Here is a 12221-nt window from a genome sequence, read left to right on the forward strand (position 1 = left end):
GGCTCGTTTGCTTTATCGTCTATTTGCCTACTGCCTTGGATGACTGTTTCATGATTCATCGTGTTAAACTTTTAAAGATATCTTCGTGTAAGTTGGTAAAAGAATTACTGAGCCACTAATCCATGGTTAAATTGGACAAGTTTCGTTTTGCCGTTTGAATGACATGTGAATTTACGTTAATTGGGCATGGGAAATTAGTTTGAAATGGCCCACCATTTGAATTAATTAGGCCCCGAATGAGTGAAATCCCGCTGCCCCTTTCCTATCTTTTTTTTCTCTTCATAAATATGCATGATGCCTTTGCTTTGTAGCCAATCGAGCCACCAATAATAATCTCAAAGTAGTCTTAGAAAGAATAAATCATGAACATCGTAGCTTGCTTTAGGCGCGATTAATATAAATTATCGTGATTATGTACATGTTCGCGTGACATAGTTATGATTCCCGAAATTAAAACCAAGGTATGCGTTCGCGCAACTTCGGTCAAATTTTCTTATAATAATAAAGTGTCATTAATTGTGTACACGTACGCGTAACATGATTTTTGACACACCAAACAAAACGAGTATAGGTACGCGTAACTCATCTTAAGTTAATTCTTTAAATACGGATTATCAAGTGATTAGTAGCAGTAAAAGATAAAATAAACGTAGGTCCTAAAATGAGTAATTAGACAAAATAAGCCGAGTATCAATTGCTAAGCGACCGTGCTAAACCACGGAACTTGTGAATGTCTAACACCTTCTCCCGGGTTAACAGAATTTCTTACCCGAATTTCTGTGTTTCGCGAACTGTAAAATAGAGTCAAACTTCCTCGATTCGGGATTTTAAACCGGTGACTTGGGACACCATAAATTATCCCAAGTGGCAACTCTGAATTTAAATAAATAATCCTGTTTCGATTATTGTCACTTAAATTGGAAAAACTCCCTTATGCTCCCCTCGGGTAAAAAGGAGGTGTGACAGCTCTGACGACTCTGCTGAGGAAAAGAACCTAGAACTTCTAGTTCAGGGTTCAGAATTCGAGCTTGTTAATATGATCTATGCTTGGCTTCATTGTTTGTTGATATTACTGAATTTATGGACCTAATATGCTAATTGTCGTTTATTTGCCGCTTTGATATTATTTGAACTGTATTAAACTGTCTTCTTACGCCTCCCTTCTGAGTCTTCTAAAAATATGGTGCACATGTTCGCGTGGGCCGCTTTTCTGTTAGAGTTCGTACCAAATAGAACGAGGATGAATCAGCCACTAGGTCGGGTAGACTTTTGTGCTCCCGGTACGTTGCCCCCACCTCGACTTGAGATGTCTGCTTGGGTAAGCCATGTCTAGAATACAACCCCAAGTTTAAACCTAGAATAACATAACCCCATGTCGTATCCCTAGTAGGAACATTTGTTTGCATCACGTGCATTTGACTTTGGGGACTCAACACAGGGGTTGGGTCCGTCTAGGATAGGTGTACCCGAAATAAAAGACCATAATGATGCATCTTACGTATTATTTGTACATTTATTTGCTTTGGCTTGTATGTTGACCGGCTAAGGAAAGAAAAACAACAGAAAACCCAAAAGTGAGGATAGAAGATTCACCCGGTTCCGAAAACCCCGGTATTTGAAAATGCCTCGAAACTATGCTAAAATTTTTGAAAAAAAAGAGAAATAAAATGTATTTTAAAATTAAAGGGAATCAATATCATTTTTTTCAATTATGCCAAAACTAGGCGAACTACGCGGGTCTGATTCTCACCGGATGTGAGATACGTAGGCAAACCTCATCGGTTCCGGCCCACCATTTTTAAAAAATCCAAAATATTTTCCATTACTTGCTTCTTTAGAAAGTCTTTCTTTTAGACCTCAATTTTTAAAAATACAAAAATATTTTCTTTTAATTCTTCTCAAAATCCAAAAATATTTTCATTCTTCTTTCAAAATTTGAAAAGTAAATTCAAGACTTAAAAATATTTCCTTTTCCTTTAGAAGCATTTCTTTCATAAATTCAAAATAAATTCCAATAAAAATCCAAAAATATTTTCTTTCTTTATTAGAAGTTTTTCTTTCGAAATTCCAAAAAGAAAAAGAAAAAAATATTTTGTTTCTTCTTTTAAGTCTTTCTTTCAAAAAAAAGTCCAAAATCCAAAAAAAAAAAGAGTTAGTTTATTTACTTTATTCCTAATCTTCCCGAACTATGCAAAGATCTGATTCATGCAGCGTAATAATACGTAGGCAATTCACACCAGGTTCGATCGAATGGTTTAAAAAAAAGAAACAAAAAAAGAAGAGAGAAAAAAAAAGAAAAAAAAAGGGACTGTCACGCCTCCTTTTTCACCTACACCCCGCAACGGGGCGTAGAAGGGAGTTTTTCCAATTGAAGGACAATCGAAACGAGATTTATTTATTTATTTCAGAGTCGCCACTTGGAAGATTTATGGTGTCCCAAGTCACCGGTTGAATCCCGAATCGAGGAAAAGAATGACTCTGTTTAACAGTCTGCGCACCAGAAATCCGGATAAGGAATTCTGTTAACCCGGGAGAAGGTGTTAGGCATTTCCGAGTTCCGTGGTTCTAGCACGGTCGCTCAACTGTCATATTCGGCTTGATTATCCGATTTTATACAATTATGAACCTACGTGCCAATTTGAACTGTTTACCGCTTTGTTATTATTTATTCAAAGAATTGCAACGACGTGAGAATGCATCTCGAATTGCGCCACATAAATGTACCCGCAATTTTTGATACGTTTCAACTTCGTTGAGATTTGGATTTGGGTCACATAAATGTGCACCCGAGTTTAGGAAAATAACATTATTAAATACGCGCCTAAAGACTAACGCTTTGTTATTTCGAGAAAAAAACCGTAAAGTTTGCTATGCGGCCTGTCTCGAAATCTAAGCATTCGAAATAATTATACATTGAGGGCCCCACAATTTGTGTATTCTTGTTTGTCGAGGCTCGTCTCATTCGTTATTTTTAAAGGAATTTGCAACGTCATGGACATGCATCTCGAACCACGTCACAATCAATGCACCCGTGATTAGCGACACATATTAACTCCGTTGAGATTTGGATTTGGGTCACATAAATGTGCACCCGAGTTTAAGAAGATAACATTATTAAATACGCGCCTAAAGCGACTAGCGTATCATTATTTTGGGTAGGGCCGTGAAATTTGCTAAACGGCCCATCCCGGAATCTAAGTAATTAATATATATACATTTGTGAGGGCCCTGCAATCTTTGCGTTTTACTCGGCGAGGCTCATCTCGTTCTTATTATTAAAAGGGCAATCCTAAAAGTGACTATGGTTTTCTATTAAATTTGTCTCTAAACATGAAAGAAGACAAAGTCCTAATTAGTTTACATGCTTGAAAAGTTCGGGCCTTTTAATAATTTTTGTATATTTGACTAGTTCCGAAATGTCGTTACAAAGTAAAAACATACAGGAATCCTGGCATGATTCGAGCCACAAGAAATCGCTAACTCACCAAATCACGCCTGCCTATCCTTACTTGTTACAACCTTAGACTTACAACTATGCTTCTTTTTCCTTAAAACGTTGCAGTACCCTTTTTTTAAGTAACAATTGATGGTAAGATTAATGCTAAGATCTAGTTGACCAAGAACTCAAACAATCATGCTATAATTCAAGATTAGTTAACAACCTACTAGATATTTCAGGGATCAAACCACAAGTGCTACTTTACAAATTATCGGAAGTTATATCCAACATCCATTACATGGTCAAGTTCTGATTGAATACGAGCTAAACTACGTTATTCCAATAACATGATCTAACGCATAGCAGTTTTCTGCAGCCCATTACAAACAACTAAAATGACGAGACTATTTTTTACAAATTATAGAATCAATAACACTTTAAGGAAGTTAATAAAACAGTAACAACAAGTTTCAAACAAACAGATTGTTTTTTTGGTTTTCATTTCAACTTCAACTTTTCACATGAATTCATGCCTCACATTTTCAGCTTACAACAGCCATGTTAAAGTCGTGTACCTGGTATTAGAAACAAGAACAGAGGAAGGTGAGGATTAACGGCAGTAGCAAACAACAAAACAGCAACAACAGTAGCTAAAATAGCCCAACAACAGATTAAAACCCAGCAGTAACTTCAGAAAACACCAAACAGCAGCACCAAATGCACCAAAAAATCCAAGAATGCAACCCAAATACCAACAGCAATATAAACCCCACAATATGACCAAAACTTGAGTTTGCAACAAGAGATAGACCAGCAGACTTTCAGAAAATTCCCACAGCTCTTAATGAAACAGTAACAGAGGTAAATACTGATTTCAACAGTAAAAGGGAAGCAGATTTTTCTTCTTTAAATCTCAAACCCACTGAACTTTAGTGTAAAATGTTTTAGCCTACTCCCTCTATTTCTCTAGAGTTTTAGGTTAAATCTCCAGCTTCAGCACTCTTGTTTTTCTCTGGCTTCTCCGGATCCAAAAAAAACAGCCCCCTTTTGTTCTAAATGAGCCTATTTATAGGCAAAGTAGGCAAGCACCAGGCTGCCTTGATACCTTCAGACCTTAACTCTGCTCATACCCCTTAACTTCCCATGCCTAAGTATCTTTTCTTGATGCCCTATATTTTTCCCCATGCTTGTCCTATTGTTCTAATCAAGAGTTATGGGTTTATTAGAGTATTCATTTTAAACTCTCATGCTCTTATGTCTTGTTCCCCATTGTCATTAGATTAATAGTATTTTAATTAACCAACTGACAGACCCTTAAGTTAATTCTGATAAAACCCTGTCAAATGCTAAAATTACCCTTAACCCCCTGAAGATTATTGTTATGCCCTAACTCTTAATAGTCAGTATATAAACCCCTCTAAATTCAACTAATCACTGATTACTAACTATCAGATTATACAGCTATGACCAATTCAATCCTATCCAAACACACAAAATGATTTCAGACAGAAGGGATGAGGGAATGAGGTTTATGTGGCCTTAAAATAAGCGAGCCAGTTTGGTTCAAAGAAGCAATTGGATACATTCAACAACTTCAACTCAATCACATAAGAACAGGAAAGAAGAAGAAATGACAAACACTGGAATGAGTCAAAGAGATAAACTATTGTCATGTTTCCCCCTTCTTTTAATCATACTAAACGACGATATTTAAGCATTCGATTACACGCTATAACAGATAACAATTAATCGATACACAATTAGACTCAACAGGGCACCTATATGAACCACTTGACGATATTAATCAGATTAAACACGTAGTCCATCACGATAGGTACAACTAACAGAAAAACAAAAGAATCGACCAGATAAAAAGTCTTATGAAGACGGACAGAATTAAAAGAGAAATGATAGAAAATCAAACAAATTAAACTAACATGTAAACAAACACAAATAGCACACAAAAAGAAGGAAAGAAAGGAGAAATTACCTCGGAAGCTTAAGAACAAAAATGACCCATGCTCGAACTGGACTCGACCTCTTTGAGGTCGAACGGACTTTAATTGAAGTGTCCTCAACTGAGAACACCTCGATTAAGGTCTATTATACCCCAACTCTTCCTTTAAACTAGACAGACCCTCATGGTTTTGAGTTCTAGGGTTCATACGGTCCGATTTGGAGCTCGAAGGTCTCTACCTAGATTACGAGTGAGGCCAGGGGAGTGACTGGTGTGAATTTGGGGTCGGTTGGTGTAGATCAGGTTTTTGCTCGAACTTTCAAATGAAGATTCGAGACGTTCGGGGAAGATTCGAGGTAAGCTGAGTGTGGATTTGTAGAGAGGGGATCATGGTGGTTCAGGGGTGTAATTTTGGCGGGCACCGGAGCCATCACCACCGGGTTTTCAGGCGAAGGAAAAGGTGGCGGCTAGGGTTTCAGGAAGGGTTCAAGTTTCTGAACTCAAAGACGAAGAGGGGGGTTTGGCTATGGGGGGCTGGGTAGGTGTTTTAGGCTTATATAGTGGGTGGGGGTTTTAATTCTGGCCGTTTGATCAAACGAGATCGACGACCTGGATCATTTGCTTGAGTGGAAACGGTGTCGTTTGGTTAAGTGGAGACTGGGTCGACCCGGGCTGGAATGGATCGGGTATCTGGGAGGCCTCGGAGCCGTTAGATCAATGGAGATGGATGGCTCGGATCTAAGACGCCTATACGGCGCCGTTTGGACTTCTGAGAGACCCGGTCATGTGGACTGGGTCAATGTATCGATTTGGGACTGATTTCTATTTGAATTTTTGGCCCAATCCGAGTTTTTTTTTTCATTTTTCAACTTTTCTTTTTCTTCTTTTAATTTTCTAATTTAAACACAATTCCTAATTAAATTGTAAAATCAAAAATAAAACTACACAAATATTAATTAACACTTACAACAATTAACACACAAATTAAAACCTTAAAATAAAATCACAAAATGACAACGAATAGAATAAAAAGGTATATATATTTTTTTGTGATTTTCCTTTTAGAGCCAAATGATGGTTTAATTAATTCCTAAATGCATAATTAAATCCTAAATATGCGTGCAACATGTATTTTTGTATTTTTTTCAATTAACTATAACAAGGTAAATATTTTACGGACAAAATAATTACCAAAAATGTCACGCAAATTCTCAAAATTGTACCCGAAGGCAACTTGCTTCATTTCTCGATTTCTTTTTGGAGTAATTTCCGTGAAGCAAAAATCACGTACTCACAGGGACTATTCTAACATGTTGTTTGTTTTGAATTGTGAAGAAAGTTTGAGGTGGTCGGTTTGTGGTAGGCTGACAACACATCTATAATTCACAAGATTCAAGGGAAAAATGGCAATGACAACTGACATCGAAGCTGTTACGAGCAGTCATAAGACTCAGGGTCAGAGGGTTCAGCAAAAGTCTATTGTGGTTGAGGAAAATAGGGTACTAAAGCAGCAAATGACTAAAATGTGTCAAGCATGGGCCAATGGCTAAAGACCACCATTTTCTTCTCATGGTTTCCCAGAGTTTACACCCATCTCAACTACTGCCATTCCGGTCTCATTGTTTGGTCAATCCTATCCACATGGGTTCAGTCATTATCCCAACTATACGAATACAGCTGGAACTTCTGTTGTGCGCTCCCAAAGTTTGCCATTGACAACCAATCAGACAACCACTACTGCTATGCCCTCTTCACCATCCCACAACCGACGATGGTGCAGAAAAAAACTCAGGAGTCACAATTTGCTACCCAACAAGAGCAATACCACTCTCCTGAGTACCACTCGTACTTGTTTGATATTTCTGCAAACATTGAGAAGCCTGCCCGAAAGATGGTACAGGAAGAAATGACCCAAAGACTGAAAAGCTTAGAACAACATTTGAAAAACATGTAAGGGTTGGCAGGTCAGAAGAGTATTTCTTTCAAGGATCTATGTATGTTCCCATATGTTCGCTTGCCACTTGATTTTAAGATCCCCAAATTTGAAAAGTATGATGGACATGGAGACCCAATAGCTCACCTGAAAAGGTATTGCAATCAACTAAAAGGTGCAGGAAGAAGTGAAGAATTGCTAATAGCTTATTTTGGGGAAAGCCTTAAGGGAGTAGCCTCCGAATGGTTTATGGATCAAGACACATCTCGCTAGTATGTCTGGGATGACTTAGCACAGGCCTTTGTCAAACAGTTCCAATACAACATTGACATCGCCCCAAACCGCAATTCCCTTTCAAACCTGAAGAAGAAACCAACTGAAAGTTTCAGGGAATATGCCATTAAATGGAGAGAGCAAGCAGCTAGAGTTAAGCCACCCATGGATGACCACGAGCTAATCACTATCTTTCTTAAGGCTCAAGAGCCAGATTATTTTCAAAACATGATGCCCGCAGTGGGTAAATCCTTCTCTAAAGCAATCAAAATGGGGGAGATGGTTGAGAATGGTCTAAAGACAGACAGAATTATAAGTCAAGCAGCTCTCAAAGCTGCAACTCAGGCTATCCAAATTGAATCTGGTAATTTTAGTGACACGAACGATATGGATGAATAAATCATGATGACATCAGGGTAGAGAAGAGGTTACAGGAGAACATCTCGAAGGTATGAGCAGCCTCATCGGGTTTCCCATGACTCCCCTGAGCACTATTATCCACCTCAGAACTCACAGTACTCTGTTGCTCCACCTCAGTAAGTTGTCCAGCCACCAAATCACCCCAAAAAGGCGAGCACGAGCACCTATTCGACAAGTTCCTCATCACCCACAACGGGGCTAAGAAGGCGGACGCCAGGGTGAATGATGTGAGCACCTAATTTTTGACCATATTTGGTTTTTTTTCACTCACTTTTTAGTATTTAAATAGATTTTAAGTTTAAACATAATATTTTAGTTTTATTTCATATTTTATAGGTTTTTTATTTGATAAAATAAAAACTACAGAAAAACTTATGCTTTTAGATATTAGATGTATTTCATTTGCAAAAGAAAAGAAAATTTACAAAAAAATATATTTTTTCCTCTAATTTGGTAACACTAATAATGTTATAGATTTTCTTAGTAATATATATATATATATATATATATATATATATATATATATATATATATATATATAAAGAAAGAAAGAACCAATTAAAAATGGCCATTTGCCAAAGATTCCTCCTTATCTCCCCATAACAAACTCACATGCACCTTCACAACACCTCGCTCATTCTCATCCTTTCTCCCCAAGATACCACATAATACTTGTACAATATAACACCTAGAAGAATGCTCAAACGAAAAAAGGGGATTTGCACAGAAAAAACTCAAAAAAAGCAAATTTGCACAAAAAAAACGGGGAAAGCATATTTGCACAAAAAAAACGAGAGAAACGAGATCTATAAAAGAGAAAAAATAACGAGACCAAAAGGTCTTAAAAAAGAGAGTGACGAGAAGAAGGGAGGAAACAGAGAATACACAAAAATGGGGAAGGCAAAACAGTAAAATTTCCTACAAATTCCAGCCTGAAACTAGCTTACAATTGTCCCTATATTCACTCCAAACCACCATGAAAACACAACCATAAACCCATTAAAAATCAATCCATAGATCATTGTCGAAGCCAGTAGTTCCGGTCATGAAATTCTACTCTGAATAGCCAAAAAATGCAGCTGAAATAGCTGCAAAAATAGTCATGAGACAACACCTATTTCAGTCACAAAAAACGCAGTCATTCCATCACCCAAACACCTCCAATTTCTGCTTTAAAAATTACCATTGTTACATTAGTTTTCGTCCATGGAAGCACCTCTAAACTCCAGCAATTTTCAGCACCAAACACCACCAAACTCCAGCTCAAAAACAGATCAATAATCAACTAAAAATCATAGCCTTAAACGCCACTTCCCTAGAAGTTTCAGCCAAGCTTTGAGTTTGCCGGTGAGGTTCCTTTCGATGTCGACGGCGTTGGTTTCGCAATCATCCACCTCATAGATGATTTGCTGTACGAGTTCCGTTATCAATATATTGGAAAGTTTGAGGTTTATTCTTTGCCTTATCTCCTCTCTTTTGATGAGTTCAAGTGTCTATAATACTTGCCTTAACTGTATGCTAATGGTTTCTGTTAGAATGAGCTCAACTTCTATTTGATTAATATATGTTTATACCTTGCTTATATGAACAAGTAAAGTTATTGCATCGCATAGATTAAAAGAAAGGGGCGTAAAAGGATCTTAAATAGCTCACTTGCTTTATCGTCTATTTGCCTAATGCCTTGGATGACTATTTCAAGACTCATCATGTTAAACTTTTAAAGATATCTTCGCGTAAGTTGGTAAAATAATTACCGAGCCACTAATCCATGGTTAAATTGGACAAGTTTAGTTTTGCTATTTGAATGGCTCGTGAATTCACATTAATTGGGCATGGGAAATTAGTTTGAAATGGCCCACCATTTGAATTAATTAGGCCCCGAATGAGTGGAATCTCGCTGCCCCTTTCCTATCTTTTTTTTTTCTCTTCATAAATATGCATGATGCCTTTGCTTTGTAGCTAATTGGGCCACCAATAATAATCTCAAAGTAGTCTTAGAAAAAATAAATCATGAACATCGTAGCTTGCTTTAGGCGCGATTAATATAAATTATCGTGATTATGTACACGTTCGCGTGACATAGTTATGATTCCCGAAATTAAAACCAAGGTATGTGTTCGTGCAACTTCGGCCAAATTTTCTTAATAATAATAAAGTGTCATTAATTGTGTACACGTACGCGTGACATGATTTTTGATACACCAAATAAAACGAGTATACGTACACGTAACTCATCTTAAGTTAATTCTTTAAATACGGACTATCAAGTGATTAGTAGCGGTAAAAGTAAAATAAACATAGGTCCAAAATGATTAATTAGACAAAATAAGCCGAGTATCAATTGCTAAGCGACCGTGCTAAAACCACGGAACTCAGGAATGCCTAACACCTTCTCCTGGGTTAACAGAATTCCTTACCCAAATTTCTATGTTTTGCAGACTGTAAAATAGAGTCAAACTTCCTCGATTCAGGATTTTAAACCGGTGACTTGGGACACCATAAATTATCCCAAGTGGAGACTCTGAATTTAAATAAATAATCCTGTTTCGATTATTGTCTCTTAAATTGGAAAAACTCCCTTATTTCCCCTCGGGTAAAAAGGAGGTGTGACGAATGATATATTCGCCGTTAGATAGTCGCCTGGCGAGGGACTCAGGGACTTCCTCACTCGGTGTAACAAAGTAAGAATAAGCTTACCAAATGTATCAGAAGGGATGGCGGTGGCAACTTTCCAAAATGGGTTGAACAGGAATGGGTCGAGAGCGACCAGAAAGTTATTAAACAAGCTCATGAAATACCCTCCCACCACTGAGGAAGAAATTCAAAATGCCTACTGCGCCGAGGTAAGAGCAGACGAGGATGACCTTAACGGTCCAACCCAACAATTAACGTCGGTCCAAATAGAGTCGAGGAAAGATCGTCGTAATGACGGTCGAAGAGATCAATCAGGTCTACGCCTCAACCGAGACAGGCATCAACCCTATCTCAGAACAGCCATCCCACCATCTCCTCGACATGCGGAAGGGCCGTCCAGGACGCATACAGGGGCTCAGCAAAAAGAAAGAGGTGTGCCTCCACTCTTATCTGCTCACAATTTCTGTGTTTCCCCTTAAGAAATAGTGTACGCACTAGAGAAGCTTGACACAAAGGTGAAGTGGCTACAAAAAAATAAATTCCGACCCAAGCACCCGAAAGTCGAACGTCCTCTGTGAATTTCACCAGGAGCGGGGTCACAAAACCGAGGGCTGCATAGCCCTATGGCAAGAAGTAGTGAACATGCTTCACCAAGGGCACCCGATGGAGCTAATGAGCGACTGAGGACGAGCCAACTTCGGCCGCAGATGAGAACAACACCAAGGCCTTCTAAAGCCACCCTCCCCCGCCCGCGGGAGGTCAAACCAAGGATCTATGGAAGTGGGGCTCGTCCCCGGTCAATATTGGATCAAACATTAGGGGGCTGTAGCACTGACCTCTTTTTACCATCCAAATGATCATCAGTGGGGGCGATGAAGCAGCAATCAACCACGTGAAGTTTACCATTACACATAAACTGAAACAGTCGATCACTACAAACGCTATGATTACCTCGAAGATAGTATCATCTTCGATAAGTCAGATACCCACGGTTTGACTTTTCCTCACCTCGATGCTCTTGTCATTACCTTGCATATTTCGGATACTGATGTAAAAAGAATAATGGTAGATGGAGGAAGCAGCGCGTGTATTATCCACCCTCGAGTTCTCACACAAATGAGACTCGAGGACAAGATAGTACCACGTTGCATAACACTAACAAGTTTTAACAATTCAATTGAGCGAACCACGTTGCATAATACCCTAGAAACAATGTTCCGTGTCATGAACCAAGACACAGCTTATCACGCCATCATAGGGCGACCGTGGATACACGCCATGAGGGTCATCCCGTTGAGCCTGTATCAAGTAATAAAGTTCCCTACTCCATGGGGGATATTCAGCATCCAAGGCGTATAACGCACAACCCAAGAATGCTATCGCATCGCTCAGGATTGTACATACACTCAACAGTTAAAGGGAACAGACTCAGAAGCGTAGAAATTACAAAAGTCAAGGTCCGAACTCGATGCACAAAAAAATGTCATCAGGTACCCCGACATCGTGGAAGCCACAAGGTCAATGGTAGAAGACATCGATCCCATCTAACTAGATAACAGCGATAA

This window comes from Nicotiana sylvestris, chromosome 10 (assembly GCF_000393655.2).
Source record: "Nicotiana sylvestris chromosome 10, ASM39365v2, whole genome shotgun sequence".
In the NCBI taxonomy this organism is placed as follows: domain Eukaryota; kingdom Viridiplantae; phylum Streptophyta; class Magnoliopsida; order Solanales; family Solanaceae; genus Nicotiana; species Nicotiana sylvestris.